General features: G+C 44.6%; 1 protein-coding gene across 2 annotated transcripts in view; it reads left to right on the top strand.

The window, feature by feature from the left end:
* Positions 1-21066, top strand: part of USP54 (ubiquitin specific peptidase 54) — a 1809222-nt gene that overhangs the window by 731707 nt on the left and 1056449 nt on the right. The gene's annotated exons all lie outside the window — the stretch shown is intronic.

The following is a 21066-nucleotide window of genomic DNA, read 5'->3' as shown; positions in this document are numbered from 1 at the left end:
GCAACTCGTGTTTCCCGATACCACCCCTTTTACACCCTTTCCGATCCCCCCACTGTTTCTGCCTTCCTCTGCACCTGTTTCTGTTCCTTCTTCGATCTGTTTACTGCCAATTGGAATGTACTAATGGTGGGAAGATGGGTTTTTACAGTTGGGAACCACCAAATGTTTCCGCACTTATGTCCCGGGCCTTGAAGGCATGAAAGCAACCTCCTTGTGGTTTATAATGGGAACCAAGTTATAAACCTTTGTGTATCATGTTAACCTATGAGAGAAATGTGTATAAAAGGAGCGACCCACAGTAGCAATTTGAAGCAGGCTCCGCGAACCTACATGCTATGTACTTCTCGTGACTTCTGTGTTCCCTGCAGTAATAAACTTCGAATCTTTGACGCCGAAGGAAGTGTCCCGTGTCTCTGTCATTTGTACGCCGGAACAGGTTACCCACGAAGGTTTCAGGTGTTGTCCCCTGGCACCGCTGGGTCTTAGAAAAACCCAGTCCTTCAGTTGGCGCCCAACGTAGGGCTGCATCAGTGGTACCGGTCCAAGCCCGACGATCGTGAGGAACTTCGTGTGAAATCTCCGAGGGAAGGTGCACCTCGCTTCATCGATCCTTTTGTCGAAACAAGTGGCCCGACGACTTTTCCCGCGAAGATTCCCGCCTCCTGACGGCTGCGATGGACTGCTGCCCTGACTGTAGACCTGTTTTGGCGCCTGGCGTAGACCTTGGTACAGCGAGACGATTGACGGGCCTTCCTGGTGACGCCATCGATCTTTGAGTTAAGTATTTGTGGGTCGCTCCCAGAGTCCTTAGTTGTGGGTGCTTAGTTGTTGCATGGTTCCATTGCATTTGTGGTTCTTAGTACTTGGTTCTTTGTTGTAATATTTGACGTCTGCAGTCGCCAAAAACCGAGGGTTTTTGCTCTTTGCTGGGACTTGGTAAATCCCGTAACCCTTGAAGTTTGTGAAACTCAGCTAGTGTGCAAGATGCCTGGCCGTAGTACTTTGTTCAGTTGTTTTGGTCGTTGTGGTGCGGATTCCCGACTGGAGGACTCGTGTCCGATACCTCCGGTTGGAACTCCAACTTATGAATTATATAGCAAGCATGGGTTAGGTCCGATTACCTTTAATGAATGTTGGATTCGTTATACCAAAAAAGACGGTGTCCTTAGTTGGCCACCTCATGGTAGTTTTGAGACCCCGATTTTAGATAACCTCGAGGCTAAATTGTTTAAGAAAAACTCAAGGCCGGCCATGTTTGATGCCTTTCGGTTGTGGCGCAAAGAAGCCAAACAGAAAGAGATCAGACAGTCAAAACGCAATCAGAGAGATGGAGTTGCTACTATAGTGAAGAAAGCAGAACAGTTTCAGCGAGATAAGGAGGAAAAGGAAAAGGAAGTTTTTGATAGGCTTCAGCGTATGTCTATAGATAAATGGTACCCCGCTTTGCCAACGGAGTCGGATAAGAAGGAGGAATCAGTTGAGGACCCTCTAATGTCCTATCTTTTGAAATCACCACCTCCGTACGCACAGGGTACCGCAGCTCCTGTGGTTCCCCCTGTACCTGCTCCTGTGCCTGTCCCTCAACCTGTCCCTCAACCTGTTCCTCAACCTGTACCCGTTCTTCCGATTGTTCCTGCTCCTTTGCCTACTTCTGTTCCTACTGCTCCACCGCTTGTACTTCCTCATACTCCTGCTCCCGCTGCTGCTCCTGTTCTACTTACTCCTGCTGTTTCGTCTGTTTCTAACTCTTCTCTTGTTAATACTCTATGTTATACTTCTCCATCTACTCGACGTCGTACCCCCTCTGTTGCTGCTAACTTTTTCAATTCTCTTGGACCTATTCTTGAGTCCGCTGGTTCGGACGGTCCCCAAAGACGTAGTCAGCTTCCCGGTAATAGAGAACGTGCTGCACTATATAATATGGCGATGGCTTGGATGAGATACCCTCTTAGAAATCCACCACGTGCGGTGCTTGACACGTTCTGTCAATTCAATATACCGACACAAAGATACGTTTTCGAAGAAATGTGTAAAGTTTTACGTGACCAAATATCGGCAGATGCATCGGACGATGTGTTGACTGCTTTGACTAATCTGCAGCTCCAGTTTTCGAGCGGAATGCTAGTCGATTCAAATGTTCGACGCGCTGTTGAGCAGTTATTATCTTTTTGTCCTTCTATAATGCCTCGAGCATTGTTTGTAGAAGACATCGAAGGACCGCCAGCAGCGCCTGGTCAGTATCCTATGCGCGAAGTTCCACCAGTGTGGATGCCTGGCGATCCTAATGCTAACCCCATTATTCTACCATACTTCCAGAGAGTGTGGATACATCTCCCGTGGAAATGATCGGAAGTTCTCCAGGTGCAGCAATCTTTGCCTGACCCTCGCAAAAATCCTGCAGGGTATTATAAAGAATTATCGCAGCTCGTAGACGCTACGATAATGAATCTTGCCGATATTGATATGCTGTTTGGCATTGTCGTACCGCAACCGGTATGGGCAAAGATTCGTCAAGAAAACCACGTGGCAGAATTGGGTGGTGATTGGGCTGCTCTTATTGCGGCAGACACACGACAAATTGGTGGGGCTAAACCTGAACAGCTCATTACGGCTTTGCCTCAGAGAATTATCGCTCTGATGAAAACGCTTATGCCAGCTATGAAGGTAAATTGGGACAAACTGTCCGCTTGCAAACAGAAGAAAGATGAAAGCGTCTCTGATTTCTTTACGAGATTTGAGGAGGCCTTCATCGACCACAGTGGTCAAGACATGGGTACCGAAGGTGGTCAGAGGTTGTTTGTGGACAAATTTGTTTCGAATTTACTGCCTGACTTGAGCAACAAATTACGAAATTCTGAAAGTGCGTGGGCTGTTTCTACTTCTGCTCAAATATTGGCTACAGCCCAATATTATGAGAATAGGGAGAAAGAGGAGAACGATCGTGCTGACAAGAAAACGAAAGAGCTTAAAACCAAAGTGTTGTTGCAGCGGGCATATCCTCCGCGTTCGAATCAGAATGACTCGCAACAACGTAATCGATCGCAGTCTCAGTCAAATAGGTCACAATCACGAAATGATTCCTCTTCACAGAGATCATCGTTAGGGTACAATCAGTGTGCCTATTGTAGGCAAGAGGGCCACTTGAAATTCGATTGTCCGGTCCTCAATGAGCGTAATAGTGGTAATTCGTCTAGAGGAGGTCGTGGTGGTTCTCAACAGACATCACGTGGTAGAGGTCGCGGTGCTCAGAACGATCGTTCCACTAACACTTCTGACTCCAATAATTGTTTTGATCAGCGTGGATCGTCACAAGGGCGATCTGCTCAGTATAATGTGGATGATTATTACGTCGATCAGGATGCTGACGACGGTAATTACTAGGACAGCCATAGACAAGGAGAGGGAGTAGTATCAGTTCCGGTTGATCAGAGAGGGCCTTACGTCGCAGTTGCCACCTCGGGCGTCGTTGAGCCTTTTCTGTTGGACACTGGTGCAGCGAAAAGTTCCATAATGCATTCGAAACTCCCTGGCGCACCTTTGTCTGGCTTAACAAATGTTTCCGTTGGATTCTCTGGCGCCCCTGTTAGCAATCCGGTTTCGTGCCCTTTGCCTCTTACAATTGGGCCGCGTAAGCTCAAAGCTCGCTGATTTTGACCACTTGTTGTGGTGAAAATCTCTTGGGCCTGGATTTGCTAAAACGTTTGTATGCGACTTTGTATTGCTCTCCTGCGGGAGTGAAGCTTACTTTGGGTGAGAGAGTTATCTCTCCAATGTACCTGTCTCTCGATAAGCTTTCACCGGAATTGAGTTCTCTTCCTGCATCTTTGTGGGCAACAGGTCCCAATGACGTGGGCCTGCTTGACATCTCCCCTTATGTTGTTCACTTGAAATCTAATGTGCGATTGCCACGTATTCCCCAGTATCGTATCTCCCTTGATGGTGAACGAGCATTGTTAGCTATTATCTATGACCTGATTGAGAAAGATGTTATCGAGGAGACACGGGGAAACGTGTGCAACAGTCCTGTGTTGCCCATTCTAAAATGTACTGATCCTTCGAAACCGCCTGTTTATCGTTTTGTTATCGATTTACGGGAGGTAAATAAAATTGTGATTCCTCAGTTCCCTGTTGTGCCTGACATCACGGCGCTACTGACTCTGATTCCAGCCTCGGCATCGTGGTTCTCAGTGATCGATCTGAAGAATGCGTTCTTCAGCATCCCGATTGCTGAGGAAAGCAGAGACCTTTTCGGTTTCTCTCTTGGTGGTCGCAGCTTCCGGTTTAAGCGTGCTCCTCAGGGCTACTGTGAAAGTCCATCGATATACAGTCAAGCCTTAAAGGGCCAATTGGATGCGTTTGTATTGCCGGCTGGTGCAGCCTTGATCCAATATGTTAACGACTTATTGGTGGCTGCAGATACTCAGGACATTTGCAAAATTGCCACGGTATCGTTGTTGCAACATCTCTGTGACTTACATCATAAGGTGTCTCCTTCTAAACTTCAATATTGTTGTCAAGAAGTAACCTATCTAGGTCACTTATTGTCAAAGGAGGGAAGAAGGTTGACCCCAGAGAGAATTGCAGCAATTGCCCGAATGACTGTGCCAACGACTCAGAGAGATGTGCGTGCCTTTTTAGGTATCACGTCATACTGCAGGCAGTGGATCCCAAATTTTTCATTGCTCGCGAAACCATTGGTGGCTCTTACGTGCAAGGATGTTCCAACTCCTTTACCATGGACGGAAGAATGTCAGAAAAGTTTTTCTGAATTGCGTGACGCGTTGTGTTCGGCTCCTGTGTTAGGTACCCCTGATTACAGCAAGCCGTTTACACTATACGTGCACGAGAGAGAAGGTTGTGCGTTGAGTGTTTTGACGCAACCTTTTGGTGGTAAGCAGCGTCCATGCGCATATTTTTCCTCGACCTTGGACCCAGTAGCTAGAGCATTGCCGAGTTGTTTGAGAGCAACAGCGGCAGCTGCAGTGTCCATCCGACAATCAGCAGGATTGGTCATGGATAATATGCTTACGGTGATGGTTCCGCATGCAGTTGACACTCTTTTAAATCGTACGAAAACTCAGCACCTGACGAGTGCAAGGTTGTCGGGGTACGAGTTGACGCTCTTGGCAAGTCATATTCAGATAAAACGGTGTAATGTCCTGAACCCGGCGACTTTGTTGCCCATTAGCATGGAGTCAGATGAAGTAACCCCTCACGACTGCTACTTGCGGACTGAGGAGGAAACAAAAGGTCGTGTGGACCTTAAAAACACTCCTTTGGAAGATCCCGATGGGACCTTGTATGTGGATGGTTCGTGTTTTAAACTACCGAATGGTGATGTGACGACTGCGTATGCTGTGGTAACTTTGAACACTGTTGTGGAAGCTGCGAGATTGAATCAGAATTCTGCCCAAGCTGCAGAACTGATCGCTTTGACTAGAGCGTGTGTGTTGTCGAAAGGGAAACGGGTGAATGTGTTTACCGACAGCCAATATGCTTTTGGCGTCGCTCATAGCTTTGGACGATTGTGGAGAGAGAGAGGTTTTATGACATCGCATGGCACTAAGATTCAACATGGACAACTTGTGAATGATCTTTTGGATGCACTTACGTTACCTAAGCAGGTGGCGATTGTTAAATGTAGTGCGCATCGTAAGGTGACAGATGATGCTGGACGTGGTAATGCGTTTGCGGATGAGACTGCTAAGGAGACTGCCCGGAACCTTAGCACTAGAATGTATGTGACGAGTTCGGTTAGGTGGCCTACAGAGACTAGTATGTGCGAGGATACCATCGAGAGTGTGAGAACGATACAGAACGAGGCCACCGAGACTGAAAAGACGAAGTGGAAAGAGAGTACGGGAAAGTTGGATGCGAATGCTTGTTGGATTGATTTGTCAGAGCATAAGAGATGGATGTTGCCAGATGCGTATGTGCTAGCTGTTGTGACGATGGCACATGGGTTAGCACATATCAGTGCGAAAGGTATTTGTAAGTTGTTGTCCCCTGTGTGGAAGAATGATGGTATCACTAAATGTGCTGAGAGATTGGTGAAGAATTGCATGATATGTATGATGTACAATCCTGGTAAGGGAACACCTACACCTCCTGGCCATGTTGCTCCCCCTTCATATCCCTTTGAAGTGATTCAGCTAGATTTCATCCATATGGAGCGATGCAATAACCTTAAAAACGTTTTAGTTGTGGTTTGCGCATTCTCCCGATGGATCGAAGCCTACCCTCTCAAAGACAACACTGCTCTGTCCACTGCGAAAATCCTACTGAAGGAATATTTTCCTCGGTATGGAATGCCACGGATTGTATGGTCTGATAACGGAAGTGAGTTTGTAGGGAGTGTGATGAAGAGTGTGTGTAAGGGCCTTGGAATTACTCAAAAATTCCATAGCGCCAATCATCCCCAGTCAGCAGGTTTGGTTGAAGGGTATAATGGCACCCTTAAACTCAAACTAGCGAAGATTCAGGCTACGACTGGTCTTTCGTGGCCTGACGCTTTGCCTCTAGCTTTGTTGCCAACAAGGGCGACTGTACACTCCCGAGTAGGGCTCAGTCCCTATGAAATAGTGTTCGGCGTCCTGCGAATGTTTGGGGGGTCCCTAGACCGAGTGTGTTTTCTGATCTTGAGTATCCAATGTTGATCGATTATCTTCATGATCTGACTGCTAAACTGAGGTTAATTCACCAACAGGTCTTTGAAGCACTGCCGACGCAGACGGAGGGTCCAGGCCACCAGCTCCAGCCTGGAGACTGGGTGGTGACGAGGAATTTCGGAAGAAAAAGAAACCTCGAGCCTCGTTTTACTGGACCCTTCCAGGTCCTCCTTGCCACGAGAACTGCTGTCCGTTTGGAAGGCCGGAAGAACTGGGTGCATGCCACCCACACCAAAAAGGTACCTATACCTTTACCGGCGGACTCGTGGGTGAGGAAAAGCATTGCTTCATCTGAAACGGAAAGATTACAGACCTTCGTACCTTTTAGCGATGCCGAACCTGTCGGAGAATCCTCAGTGCAGCAGAACGACATTGTTGGACATTTGTCACCCCAAAGCTCAAGACCTGAAAACTTGACTGATCAGCAGAACTCTGTTCCTTCATCGGACCCATTGTTTGACGAACAGACACGTCCTGGAAAGAGCCGATACTTTTTGCGATCTAACACCAAGGACAAATAAATTTGCTTTTATTCCTCGACATTTACGTTACCCCATTGACACGATCAGTCTAAAACACTCGTATAACTATGATTTTGTAAATATTGAGTTTTTTCCACATCTGTGTTTTTGCTTCCACAGCTGAAAGACTTTGTGCATATTTGTGAAATTAAGATACCTTCCATCCAGGTGTACCGTAGGGCCGCGCGTGTACTTCCTTCTGGTTAGTAGGTCTTGACACTAGGTCAAAGACCGTCGGTTCCTGGGAACTCCTAGGGATTGACTACTGCTACACAGAACGAAGTGCGTCAAGAAACGTTGCGGACGGTTTTAGGGGATGGCGTTTTCAAAACTTGTGGATTTGGAAAAATCTCAGGCGCAAAGATTCAAACTGCAACAAATTACCCGTACCAAATGCTTTAGGTTTCAGGTGTTCCTTCTGTTTTTAATTGTTTCCTCGTTATTGGCGGGTGGGGTGTATTATGTGATACAGTACTTCCTACCTTCTGCCATACCTACTCCTACTTCTGAACCTAAACTTACCACCACTGTGTCCCCTCATTCCTTTCACATCTTACCTCAACACGAGCAGGCTAGATGTGCAGAATTCAGAAATAATTCCTTTATTCAACTCCTACATCAGCATCAGTTAGTGGTTAATACTACTAATTGTTGGGTGTGTGGGTTAATGCCACATACCACGGATAAGGGAATTCCATATCTGGTCCTTCCTTATAGTTCCCAGGGTTCAGCTCGAGCATTCCAAACTATGTTTCGAAGCGCACTAGATTCCTACCCCAATCGAGAGCCACGTCCTTCCCACTTTGGTCCTGGTCCGTATCACAAGCCTTTGGCCAGAGCGATTGCTGATTTAGATAGGGATATCTATGAGCCGTCGCTCATCCCAGAGGAAGAGGTGCGAGCCTATAGGGACCTGAGTGAGGCTGAGTATAGTGCGCTCGTGGGTGAAAGACAGCTCAGAAGCTCGTCTCCGATATGGATCGTACCCCACCTTGGTAATTTCTGTCTAACAGGTCGTGGCCGAAAACCGAGAGCTCATCTTGGAGAGAGTGCTTGCTCCGAGACTTATGTCTTGCCGATGCTCTCGTCCCCTGTGTTTCTGACTGCCAAGGGTACTTACTTTGTCTGTCATGATCGTGCGTATACGTGGTTGCCCTCCGACTTTGCGGGCACATGTTACATCGCAAATTTGTTGCCTCCGACATTCACCATAGATGCAGACTATCACAAGACTAGAATTGTGAGGGGCGTGATTAGCGAAGAGGACACTGTCGGTCAAGAGGCAGGAGACTTTTTCAAGGGTTTCTTTCCGTTTTGGGGGCCTATGGTTAATAGTAGGAACCTGAGACAGTTGACTCGAGTAGTGGAATCGACAGCTAATATCACTGCCAGTGCCCTTGGTAATATCACCGCAGAACTTCAGGCGGATAGGCTCATGACGTTACAAAACCGTATGGTTTTAGACGTTGTTTTAGCAGATCGAGGTGGAGTATGTAAGGTGATCCATTCGAGCTGCTGTATTTTCATTCCAGATAACGCTCCGACTGTCTATCAAGCCATCTCAAAGTTGCATAAAATCTCTGAGTCCATACACGTGGACGTAGGGGATTGGACGCTACTTGGGTGGTTTTGGGGCCTAATGTCGACCTGGGGTTGGAAGATTCTGATGATCATCGGGGCTGTTGTAGCGTTTCTGTTCACGTGTTGCCTTTGTGTGCAGTGTGGTCCTGCCTTATGTGGCCTCTGTGCTACGACGTGTATGAGACAGCCGCCTGTTACCAAAGGAGCTCAGATGGATAGAATTATGCTACAGCAACATCTAGATGGTCTGATGAATATCGAATATGATTCTGACTAGTGCTTGCCTACATGAGGGCAAAAGGAGCGTCTGAGGTTCCGTGACGATCATAAGTGGTGTTTTTGACTCGCACGAATATGGTCGAGTCTGGTATCTATGAACCGCAAATGACGAGTTTAGTGGGTGTACGCAGTTTCGCTGTGCTAACCTAAACCGTTCATCTGTTTCGTGGGTTTCTATATCTGTACCCACGGGTTCCATCTTAGATAAAGCATCCATTTTGTCTCTTGCCCTCAAGTAGCCAGCGAACAGACGCTGTCCGCTTCGCGACCCTGGGATTCCCAAGACTCTTGCGGAAGACACGTTTCCTTTGAAAGTGTCTTTATGATGAGGGGGATGATACTGTAAGGCACATGGCCCCGCTCGAGGCCCATCTTGCCGTGCCGGTCTATTGTCTCAGCCGTGCATCTCATTAGGCGCGTCCCTTTGATGCTTGCAACTCGTGTTTCCCGATACCACCCCTTTTACACCCTTTCCGATCCCCCCACTGTTTCTGCCTTCCTCTGCACCTGTTTCTGTTCCTTCTTCGATCTGTTTACTGCCAATTGGAATGTACTAATGGTGGGAAGATGGGTTTTTACAGTTGGGAACCACCAAATGTTTCCGCATTTATGTTCCGGGCCTTGAAGGCATGAAAGCAACCTCCTTGTGGTTTATGATGGGAACCAAGTTATAAACCTTTGTGTATCATGTTAACCTATGAGAGAAATGTGTATAAAAGGAGCGACCCACAGTAGCAATTTGAAGCAGGCTCCGCGAACCTACATACTATGTACTTCTCGTGACTTCTGTGTTCCCTGCAGTAATAAACCTCGAATCTTTGACGCCGAAGGAAGTGTCCAGTGTCTCTGTCATTTGTACGCCGGAACAGGTTACCCACGAAGGTTTCAGGTGTTGTCCCCTGGCACCGCTGGGTCTTAGAAAAACCCAGTCCTTCATGTCGATGGACCATTAGTTGAACTAGTTGATGGTGAAATGACATATGATTTCAATATACTTACACATTGGAAATGATCACAGAGTCGGGATGACTTTTAAAGTTTTATCTCAGATTAATTCATGTCAACCACTTACACAGTACAGAACAAACTTAGTTTCTCACAGGAAGGAAGTCTCAAATAATCAATCAAAATGCATTAATTTATACTTTGCAATGACACTGTATGAAAGGGAGAGGATAGAAAGAAAAGCACTTAAGCGCATACACAGATATTTTATATTTACCAAAAATGGTGTGAAAACCAACTCCCAGGCCTAGGAATTGGTAAGGGTCCCCCAGGAAAGATCTGGCGAACAAAGGATTCAGGACAGTAATTAGGGCAGGAATCAGGACAGGACAGACGGCCTCTCTGTCACCAGCGCTTGCGTAGCACCCCTCTCTGACACTCTCTTCCTCCTCAAGATTCATCTGAGATCTTCTTCTAAATTAATTTGCTCAGATAATTGGTTCAGTAATTCGCTTCTTCTTCATTATCACTCGTCACTCTGACAGCATCCCGGTCTCATGCACTAACTACCTAACTAAGATTACCTCAATTATACCTTTCTGTATGCTGGTACCACTCAATAATGTTTCAAACTTACGAAAATACTAACTCTAATTGGACAGGCCAGGGGAGGTGAGCATCACACCATGCTTAGCTATTACTCTTTTCAGTCAGCCCTTTGTTAATAAACCCATCCCCTTAATTCTGTATTCACATTTTATTGCCCACCCGCATTTACAATTTAATTGTACCAAATGATGAAACATTCTGCAGGTTCCCATGCATTTCGCTAGACTGTCATTCCGGTTCTCATGAAAGTATCCACTGGTAGCCTTGGACGAAGTTCAAGTTGACATGGCGTCTTTCAGCTAGGTTGCAATACGCGTGTGCTGCAGAACGAGAGTGAATAGACTGTGGCTCACGACTCTAGGTCCATAATAAGCACTATTGAAAGAGTCAAAAAGACAAATGTTAAAATAAAAAAATTAATGGTTTCACTGTATACCACCTATCTCTACTCTAATCCCATTTATTTATTACTCTCAGTGCATTAGTAAAATAGCTGAGTTTAATTTTTCAGCAAGCAGGTGGCAAGCGTGTGAGTTTCAAGCGGCCATTTTGTTAACTACTGCGCAAGTGCATAAAGTTCCCTCCAAGCGAAAGATACGTCCTACTACGTAGATGCAGTAGACGCATGCACACTAAAGAATTTCAGTTAGCGGCCATCTTAGAATCACTCTCGAGTTACTGGTTAATAAAACACACAAGCAAGCTTCGTTCTTATTTATAAATGTTGTGTAAGGCATGTTATTTTGTACAATACATGTTTAGTATGGGGTTAGAGGTTACATGAGAACATTGCATCCAAGCAAGTCTCTTTTTTCACAAGTCCTTGCTCCATCACAAATAAAGCACGCCATGCTTTTAGCAAGAGAAACTCACAAAAGAAAATAGTACTTATGCACTTAAGAACACGTACCCTGTAACAACCAAAGTAAAGGCGCCAGTCAACATGGGAGGTTACAAATAAAGACAAGGCGGTAGTAATGACGGACTAACAAGCCTCTTTACGAATCAGACGCCAGCATTTAGGAAGGGCACTGACACAAGCCAATGACAAACATGGGCGGAAAGTGGGCGGGGCTTCTCTTCCATACAGCACTACAGCAGTCTCGCCGAGCAGCGCATGCGCACTCACTTAGGCTCAATCTAAGAAGGGCCTACTTGGCGAAATGCAGCAGTAGTTGTTGTTGGGGAGTCCGGTATCCAGGGCTCAGAGCTTGGTGGCAGTGTTTCTGCAAGTAGCGGAGAGCCAGGGTTCCTGGCACTGGGTATTATCCAAGCATGGATGGGCGCAGATGGGCCTTTGGCACGCCAGCTGCACGCATCTGCTGCACAGTCGTGTTGCGACCTCCATTTAGTAGGTCCTGGGAGAGGGGAGTGACACTGGAAGGTGGTGGGTGAGGCCGACGAAGGCTGGAAGTGGGAAGGAGATGGGGGTTGAAAATGGCAGGAAAGAGAGCAGGCGGAAAAACAAACAGAAATCTTAACAACGGCAGTACAAAACGAAACAAGTGGAACAAAACTGAACAAAGACGAGTTAAACAAGGTTGACCACAATAATACAATAACAAGTAAACAATTCAGGTACCAGGGAGGCAGCGAAGCAGCAAGGGGGGAGCTGCCACGACGGACCTACATAATGGGGCTGCGCAGCAGCCTCCGTTAAGTAAGGCGTGGGAGTAGGGAGAGGCGCTGGTATGTGGAGGGTGGGGTCAGTGAGGACAGGATGTGGGAGGGAGAAGCACCACTAAAAACAGTGGGAAATCAAGCTGGTAGAAAAACAAACAGAAGTTAAAACAAAGGCAGCACAGAACTAAACAAATTGAACAACATTGAACAAAGATCAGTTAAACAAAGTTGAGCACAAAAATACAATAACAAGTAAACAATTCAGAAATCAGGGAGGCATTACAGCAGCAAGAAAGGATCTGTTACAATCACAACACAGTTACGAGACCAGCTATCCCACTGAAATCAGTGGTATCTTTATCCTGGCAAATCCTGCGTATGCTTGATGAAAACCAATAGCATAACTCATAGCTAACTCAATACTAGAGACAACCTTGACACTGATTCATCTGAGAACTCACAAATGTGGCACTAATATGTGCACCACTCATGAACTCAAACTATAAAAAGAGATGTACATCCCCTGAGGTGTGTTGCCCAGTAATTATGCCAGGTAGTGTTAGGAATGCATCCATCTCCAGAGGGAATACTGAACTCAGAATTCAGAAAATAATCCACTAACTGCCTCATGAAAGAAGTAATGTACAAACAAAGAGGATTTTCGGGTGAGGGGATGCAGAGAAAGTAGAATACACCAGCTGTGTGACACCTGAGAGAGACCCCTTAGTACTTGCAGGGATAATGGAGTAAAAGGTTGTGGCCGGATCTGGGCAGCATTCTAACACAGCAAATATCAAATAAGTATTAGAGCAGGAATGTATCACCATTTAGGCATAAAGTTATGTGTTACATGTCACTCACAGGGTCATTCAAATGAATTGTCAATGATGAGCACCATAAGCACACAGAAGTGCCATGAGACCATGAAGGAACTGGCATTGGGGACACACTGTCAGACCAATGGCCATGAATCAAAGTCTCTTTCCCTGCATTTCCCTCGATGAAATCTTGACAGGTGGCACCTAATTAGATGCAGCTTCACAGGTCATCACAAAGGGGGCCCTGCCAGTGAGGACCCAGTTAATACCCAGAGACTTCAAAACCGCAAGGCACAGCATTGGATAAGCTACTCAAGTGTAAAGCAACAGTGACTATGTAGGTAGAAAGGCCTCCCAAAGAATGTAAGTAGTCGAAGAGCAGCGGGTCAATGGTCTGAGAATGTCAGGGAGTTTGTTGCCAGTTGTTGTCCCGTCTCTTTTTCTGTTAGTTGGCTTAGTCTTTTCATTTTTCCAGTTTGTATTTTTACACCTCTTCTGAAATGAGCTGCACCTCACTGATGAGGTCTGAGTCAGCTGAAAGTGGTCTGGGGTCACTTTTGTTCTTGTCAGAAAGAGACCTAACTTAGCGGTATGGGCTAAAATGTTCAATAAGGAGCAACATTAATGTCTAAATATTTGGATATTGCTAGTATCAGTTTAAATTGGCACAATGGACTGGAATGCCTCCCAAGCAATCACTAGTGGCTGAGATTATTTTGAAGCACTTTGTTCATTAATTTACAATTGTCCCCTATTGGTGGGCATAGCCGCTGGTCATTTCCTTTCTTTTCTGGTATAGGGGAAATGGGTAAATGTATACATAACCTAGAACACGAGTCCTAAAGTGCTGCTCCCTTTTACTCTCATCTCTTTTGTACCTAAAATCTGTGTGCAGAGACCTTCCAGAATGCACTACTGGGAAACTTCACAACCATCCAGTCACATAAGGCAGTGCCCACTGATAAAAGACCTTAGGTGATGGAGGGGTCACATGGGATGAAGAGATGGGGACTGATACTAGCTGAAGTAAGGCGTACATTACATAATGGGCTTGCATCCAAATATTGTCCTGTAGTGGATCAAACATGCCTTGGGCTTTGTATGGATCAATGGCTAAATCCAAAAAAGCAGTAAACTATTCCACTAAACCCAAACCTGGTGCTAGATTTTGAAACCCAGTTTCACAAGAAACAGTGTCACATCCGGGGGGCAGTTTCCCAAAAAACAGTATCACAACCGGGGCTTAGCCCAAACCCAGATAATACAAATGGTGGTGCTTCGTTTTACCACATAACATAAAGAGTATGCTGTTCCCCAGAGATAATGTGGACAGCGTGTTAAAGAGGCATAGGGAGGGGAGGAATCCTCCTTTTTGGAACTAGAGTCCTCACACACTCAGCAAGCTAGGTGTCATGCTTCATCATATGGACTTGCTTCTCATCGGGTCAGTGCTGCAATACCCAATGGGCACCCATAGAGGGGCTCTTTAGCGGAGATCTTTTGTTCCTTGCCGTATGGTGCTGTGGGTGTGAAGGCCCTATAAAACAGTGTAGATGTGGAGGAGTGAGTAGTGGTAAAAAAGTTGGATAATCCAAGTAAGCTTTTTATTAGGGTGGTTATCCACCTTGTTAAAAGAGAAGTGGAGTGGCTGCTCTCTAGTTTAATGGTCCCGTGGAGCTACTCTCAACTCGTACAATATGGTCAACATGTTTCATGCATCACGGCCAATACAGAGCCATTGCATTTCATCAGGACCTACGTGCAAAACTATCTACACATGGTGGTGGGTGGAAGGGTTTCTACATACCACTTCTTCACAGATGCGAGCACAATATCCCGCCAATCCTAGTTGTAACTGGAGGGAAAAACTCACTCCATACGGTCTTGTCAGCTCCAGACACCAAACTGGTGGTGTCCTGTCCAAATGCGGACGCCTGCCGGAACCTACCCAGCGCTGAGCCGAAAAGCCGGATAATCGTTTTACCACCAATTTGAGACTTGACAGGACCATGCCACAAACACAACTGTGAGTAACAGGAATCTACAACGATCGAGCATCTAGTAGAAAATGTTAGGGCACTGAAACATACCGCCCTAGTCCCTCCATCATTATTGTTTCCTCACAAGATGCAGTCATGGAGGTCACAGTGAGTTTTGAAAGCAGAAGGAATAAGAATTCTTTACACCTGCTATGGAGATAAGGGATACATCCTAGTTCAAAGAGCTACATTGCATCCAATAGCTGAACACCATTTTGGATGAATTACTTTTGTTAAAGCATGTTTTCTGATTTGAGATATTAGTGGAACTGTCCAACATAAAAGCAGTGTTTGTAAATAGGTTATCCTTGCGGCTAACTCTTTCTGGATCTGTCTTTCAGTAAGGCCAATTCAGAATTTTCAATACCTATTGCACCGCAGTGTAAGACCCAGGGACCCCATTCTATGTTATGATATTTTTTCATGTTCATGCTTCTGATGCAATTGCAACGCATAACCAGCAGGCTACCACAGTATGCTACAAAGAAGTTATTTATGAGTTTCAATAGTTTGATACAAAGAGGTGAAACAATGAGATGGTGGTGAAAGAACTAACATCCACAAATATGGCAAAGGCTTAGCACTTTGCTGAAAGTGGAGGGATTAAGCACCAAGTACTAGTTTAAAGGGGAAACTTGCCAAAGAGAACAGAAACATGACCCCATTTCCAGAGAAAGCACAAATCTACACACAGACGCTCTTAATTTGACCTCTGCCCCATAGGGTACATGCACAATGTGACCACAACCAGCAAGGTATGCTCCCTGGGGGAACTGGTGGCAGAAATCTGGCTTCTTTCTAAGTCGACTGTAAGTCTGAGAAAGACACCACTGCCATAAACCAGTATTGGCAAAAAAACAGGAATACAGTCAGCTGAATTCTTCAGAGTGGTCAAGTATGCAAATAGCCTTTCAATAGACTTAAATGGGAAATGTATTTTAACAAAAGAGCCACTTTCGTTGCCAATGATATTCAGGGATCTAGTAGAAGGGTTCTTAGCAGTCTAGCTGGTTCAAGGCATGTCTGCGGCGAGTGACAATATGAAGTGCATATCTGCCTGTGAAATTTAAGTTTGAAAAGGCTGACCAGCCCATTTATTGAGGGACAGAAGGAGATCAACCAAAGAAGTAGCCAGCTGGGCAAAAAGTACAGACTTCATTTCTTAAACATTTCCTTCCCCATGCCAAGGGAAATGGAGAGGACCAGAAAACTCTACACAACCACCCAAGAGAAAATCCGGGAGATTGCACCCTAGATGAACTAACGCAGAACAAATGAATACAAGGTGCTGAGTCCCATTTGGCCTAGAGATTCTCTACCTTTTATGAGGCAGTGAATGTTGCAGAGCTGTAAATGGAATCCTTATCAAAATACGGGCCAGATGACATCAAACATGCTTTGGAGCGCCAATTTGTTATGAAGACAAAATGGTGCAGGATGGTGTTGTAACCTTGTGTTCATAATATACAACTGTGCTGGTAATTATTGACAAAATATCAGGAGTTTAACCCGTTTAGCACAGCACAAAATGCGCTGCGGGCGTTCGATTGGGTGGGCGGGTCGTGTCGGCCAACGGGCGTGCGCAGCACTACCGAGGTAGTGCTTGCGATGGCCGTTGGCCGACGGCAGCAACGAAGGGGTTAAAAAATAGATTTTTGTTGCCAAGTATAACTCTTTTTACATAATTTAATAAAGTATTCAATCTTCAGCATAGAAATTTGTATCCAAAGTAATAACTACAAATTAACACCTTCGCAGCGTTGAACGTTCAGCGCCCAGTGCTGAACGTTCGAATAACAGGTGCTGGCCCGTCGGCCAACGGTCGTGCGCAGCACTGGCAAGGTAGTGCTCGCGACGACCGTTGGCCGACGGCAGCACTTAAAGGGTTAAACACTGTATGACATTTGAAGCATTTGGTTTGCAAGAAAGACGCAGTTAATCATAAAAATAGCAAACAGTATGCAAAACAATAACCCCTTCTATGAAAAAATAGACAGTTTAAAAAAGTATTGCTCAACAACACGACAGGTGGTGTGACACCGAACTAGGGACTATGTCTAAAATGGAACGGCGCACCAAAGAATCCGACAATCTAACACGATCACTTGCCTCAGTCATTAGAAGAGGTTGCACTATCGGCAATAGCACACAAGATATGGAATTCGGTTCTATGGAGACACTCATCCTTTCTCAACATTGCCAGGAGCAGAGAACAACCTGGAAGACCGGTTAAGCAAGTGAGACCAGGAAAAACAAACGTGGGTGATACCGTCCATCATTCTGAACAAGCACTTCAACTAGTGGGAAACACCAGAGCAACATCGCTTAATGGCAACTGATTCTTTCCCCATTGCCACTTCATTCATGCGTAATTAAGAACATGTGACAAGTGCTTACTTCAGTGATTTTCATCTCACCAACTTGGTAACAGTAACCATGGTCTTGCCATTTCATGGAAATATTTGTACAGTAAATATACTCTGCAGCTCGCTCTGCTAACTAAAATGGATATTTCACATTAATCCTTGGTCGCTCAATGTATCGATATTGCTCCAGAATGGAGTTTAGAGTTTAATTATCTTAATGTCTATTAGCAATGTATTGCTATCATGAAAGAAGAAGGCAAGACCATCGGCTGCAATTGGTCCAGACCAAATTCCAATAACGGTCCTAAAAAACAACCCAAAGGAATGGAGTCAGCTTTTAGCACGCCTCTTTAAATACATATATAGAACAGGAAAATCTCCAAAGTCCTGGAATGGAAGCATTGTTATTCCAATACACAAGAAAGGCTCCAGGCTGCTCCCAAGCAATTACCGCCAGATCGCTTTTCTGGACGCAACCGGGAAGATTTTTGCCGCTGCTGTTTTAGACCATCTAAAAGAGTGGGCCTTCTCTACCGGCTCCATTCCACTTAACCAAGTTGGGTTTAGACCCAAACATTCGGTGACAGATAACATCGCAGTACTCCAAACACTACTAGAAAAATACGTGATCAGAAAGTCGCAGGTAGTGTATGCAGCCTTCGTAGATTTCACGACTGCATTTGATAGGGTTGACAGAGACAAACTTTGGAAAAAACTGTAGCAAATGGGAATCCCTCAAAATCTTCTTCACCTAATAATCTCACTGCACTCTCGGACATGGTGCCAAGTCCAAATGGGGAGAGAGAAGGGCCTTACAAGTCCAATACCAACTTTAAATGGTCTGCGTCAAGGATGCCTATTAGCTCCCTTTCTGTTTTCCTTATATCTGAGCGACCTACCGGAAAACCTTAATCAGGTAAACAATTTTTCACCGAAGATTGCAAATTTTTAAATCCACTGTTTGATGTACGCAGACGACGTAGTGATTCTAGACCTGAATCCATTTGGGCTCCAAAGAAATCTGTTGGCACTCACTAAATATACTGGAGAAAATCATTTAATTCCAAATGTCACCAAAACAAAAATAGTACCATTCACAGGAAAGAAGAATCATGTCAAATATAACTGGACACTAGGGGGAAAACCATTGGAAATCATAAAAAAATATATATATCTCGGGAGAATTTTTACCCAGTCCCTGCACAACCTGCCTCACTTGCAAAAAATGGGTCGAAAAGCAGATGTCCACCTAGGAGCCCTCCAAAGATTATATACCTCTACCGGCCAAAGACACTTCTCTTCTTTGCTACAGGTCTATAGCTCTAAAATTCCAGCCGTTCTATCATATGCAATAGAACGTATTCCAATCAACGAATGGAAACAAATTGATATCAAAGAAGGGAAAATCCTGCGGAAACTAACCAGGATGCCGCAAGCTGTGCCGGTTCAAGCTCTCCGGCTCGAACTATCATTAGTTAGCTCTTTTTCCAGATGGATCACAAATATAATTAGATGGGCATATAACCTGGTCCATGCTGATCAAGGAACTTTTCGAGCTCTGTTAAAAACTGAAACACTTGACCCAGACTCTCCGAAGTATGTGTTTTTTAAAAACTTATGCAGAGCTTTCGAATTATCATCTGTCACTTTGGATATGCTAAATCTTGGTCACCAGCCCAATTGAAACTATGCCTGAAGCATCTTACCCCCAGGTTAAGCATGACCCTCGACAAGCAATATTGCTCTGCCCTCTCAATGTACAAACAGTACGCGGATACAATCGTCTTCAAAAAAACACAACAATATATTTTTTTTAATCTAAATCATGGAGTCCGACGAAGTATTTTTCTACTACGATTTGGAATACTACCCCAGAAATCATACACAATCAAATGGTTGCCAAAAAGGAGGAGGGTCTAACCTCTGTGACTTATGCAAAGGTGGGGTGCAAGATCAGGAACATGTTCTCTTTGCCTGTCCAAATCCGATTATTGTGGCTGCCAGGAACAGATACATAACACCGATCAAAATCAAATGTAATATAAATTCCGTTCAGAATTTGATTATCCTCTGCAATGCTCCTCCCAATGAATTTGTGTGGATCAAAGTGTATAACTTTTTAAAATAATTTTTAAAATTGTATTAGATAGATAATTTCAAAACCAAAATTGTAATTTTATTGCTAAAAAGTTGTTGTTCTTGCAAGAGAACTGAATCAAATAAACTAAAACTGAAAAACTGATCATGAAAGAAGCAGGACATCCCACAACATGAGCGTGCTAGGTGGCAACAAGCAAATGCTATACAGACCATTGCATTTCTTGCCACATTGATCCATTAGGTACTTTAACATAATTCCTGCTTACTGAAATAATACATAACATGTGGGCTAGTTTCTATCCATCTAGTGTCATTTGGCAGCTGTGAGAAACAAAAGTCAGTAACATGCAGCATAGGGACAGCTTGGGTAGCAGCAGTGCAAAGTTGCCCAACATAAAATAGTTATAAGACTGGTAGCAGCAGAAAAAGAACATATACAGAAAAATACAGGTTTTCCCTTTTTAAAGGAAATACAACCCATTTGCTGCCACCATGTGCCTCTTCTCTGTATTCCTCAAGCTTGATAACATATTTAAAATATACAATGCTGAAAAGCCCAAACCCCTTTATTACCCAGTATGCAATTAATGAAGGCATCTAAACACCCTAACGAAACTTGCAACCCGTGGAAATTATTCACCTATCTTTTGCTTTTCCTTTTTACTGGATACTTTAAGAACAATCATCAATCGTGATTAACACCCCAGTGCTTCTTTTGTAAAGAAAGAAATGAAAAATCAATTAGGTGGAGCTGTGGTATACCTCTTCTAGAGTGGGTCCTGTGTGTATCCTCTTTCAAAGTGAATTCAGAAACGTAAACAAAATCTTAATTTTACTGTTCTGTTTCTACTTCAATTACCTACTTTGTTGAATCAGAGAGAGAACTAAGCGGGCCCCTTCATCGTCGGGCGATGGTTTGCAACTCCTTCTTTACAAGAACTATAATACATCTTTAGACACCATTGCTGGAAATTTTAATGACTTTCTGGAACAATAGTCATATATTGTACAGCTGTGAAACGTTAGAGGTTTCCAAGGCCTGTAGCACGGGATGGTGTCCCTTGATAACTGTGATACGAAGACTCTTGGTCGTGGAAGCCTAAAAATACTGAGTTGATCCTTGCTCGAATGAATTCTTGACGTGCTAATTACACACTAAACTTCAGTAAGTGCTTAAACCCCTTGCTTATCTCATTGGGGGTGAAACATGTCACCGGCGAGTTATAAATAAATGTCTTGTGGTTGTAGCATGAACCTAGTGAGCTATCTTACTGAGATATTCATGTATTGCATTTCTATTAAAAACTAATCTCTGCAGCGGCCACAGGAACACAGTAGAATTAGACTAATTTCCCCACAGACTGTGAAATATGCTTAATTCACTTTGTTCCAATAGGTGATGTTGGACATTTTGACAATTTTCACATTTGCATCTCAGACCCTCATCCATATAGTTGCCATTGTTGTGCTGCCTCAACATCACATCCTCCTCTATCAACATTATCTGAAAGGCTGAT

This window comes from Lissotriton vulgaris, chromosome 5 (genome assembly GCF_964263255.1).
Source record: "Lissotriton vulgaris chromosome 5, aLisVul1.2, whole genome shotgun sequence".
Taxonomy (NCBI): Eukaryota; Metazoa; Chordata; class Amphibia; order Caudata; family Salamandridae; genus Lissotriton; species Lissotriton vulgaris.
Note: the sequence above shows the minus strand (reverse complement) of the source record. Positions and strands in the feature narration are given on the sequence as shown.